This window comes from Myotis davidii, unplaced genomic scaffold (genome assembly GCF_000327345.1).
Source record: "Myotis davidii unplaced genomic scaffold, ASM32734v1 scaffold6273, whole genome shotgun sequence".
Classification (NCBI taxonomy): Eukaryota; Metazoa; Chordata; class Mammalia; order Chiroptera; family Vespertilionidae; genus Myotis; species Myotis davidii.
Window position 1 is genome coordinate 4,149 of NW_006285006.1, and position 1,792 is coordinate 5,940.

Genomic DNA, 1,792 nt, shown 5'->3' on the forward strand with positions numbered 1-1,792 from the left:
CACAAGCAGAGCCGTTTGGGGCCACTGCCTCGGGCCGCCGCCTCGCCTCACCTCACCTCAAGGTTGCAGCCGGGCCGGAAGTGAAGTGGGGACGCCTGCTCTCCTTTTGGAGCTCAGGATTGGGGGCCAAGTGTGCGCATGCGTGCACCCGGCTGGGGGGCTTTCGCGCCCACCCTCTGCGGCGGCTGCAGCTTTGCCGCCTCAGCCCAGTGTTGCTGCGGCCCCCGCCAGGGGGCTCCAGGCCCGAACCCGCACTTCCTGTTGTGGTGCCCTCACTTTCCCCTGGACCCCTAGGCCAGGCGCCACCCCTGGTTGTGCGTTCACCCCGATAAGCAGGCTCACCAAAGCAGACGCGACCAACACACAAACACACACTTTTGGGGTGCGGCTTAAATACACACCGAGTTTCGCGGGACCGCAGTTGTTGGGAAAGTCGTGGGAGGTGCATTGCTGTTCTCGATAAGCGCTTCCTCACGAATTGGTCACTGTTCTTGAAATCTCTTGTCGCCCGCCGCAGGGCTGCTCGTGGTGTCCCCCGTTTTCACACACGCCGAGGGGTCCACATGTGTGGCGCCTCCCTACGTGGGGGCTTTGGGGAAGCATAGGAAGTCATTGAATCTTCCAGCCGTCTCCGGCCCAATGGTTTCATACAGATGTGCGCCTCGCAGGCGTTCTTATACACAAGTACTTACCTCTTAGCTCCCCATGTATCACATACGTAAGGACGTTTTGTAATTTTTTAAATGTATTTTTATTGATTTCAGAGAGGGAGGGGGAGGGGGGGAGAGAGGAACATCAATGATGAGAATCATGGGTCAGCTGCCTCCTGCACGCCCCCTACTTGGGATGGAGCCCGCTATATGGATTTGTGCCCTTGAGCGCAATGGAATCCGGGACCTTTTAGTCCGTAGGCGGACGCTCTATCCACTGAGGGGAATCAGCCAGGGCTTGTAATTTTTTTAAATGTATGTGGCAGGTAAATTATATTGTCAATGAATTACAGCTCACGATTTAACTATTTCTTTTTTAAAAAATATATATTTTATTGATTTTTCAGAGAGAGGAAGGGAGAGGGATAGAGAGTTAGAAACATCGATGAGAGAGAAACGTCGATCAGCTGCCTCCTGCACACTTCCCACTGGGGATGTGCCCGCAACCCAGGTACATGCCCTTGACCGGCATCAAATCCAGGACCCTTCAGTCCGCAGGCCGACGCTCTATCCACTGAGCCAAACCGGTTTCGGCAAAACTATTTCTTTTATTTCTTGCTTTGCATCCGAGAGGGTGGAGGACTGTTGCTCAGTGACGGCAGCTAATTTAATTGATTGCTGTCAGTCAGTGGTTCTCAACCTTCCTAATGCCGTGACCCTTGAATACAGTTCCTCATGTTGTGGTGTCCCCTAAACATAAAATGATTTTCGTTACTACTTCATAACTGTAATGTTGCTACTGTTATGAATCCTAATGTAAATATCTGATATGCAGGGTATATTTAGGCGAACCCTGTGAAAGAGTCGTTCGACCCCCAAAGGGGTCGCGACCCACAGGTTGAGGACCGCTGCTGTAAGTGCACACCGGAGCTGCAGTCCCAGTGGTGGGTTTGGATGATGTGGAGTCCTAGAGAATTATTGGGACATTGTTCGCATTACCTCTGTTGCTTTGAAATCTGCCGGCCTTTGGGGGCAGCTTTTTAAAGAACCTCTTGATGCTTATATGTAGGCAGAATGAGAAAATGATATGTGTAGTGAAGTCTCACAAATGAGAAGAATCCCAGGCAATCTGGTGCAACTCC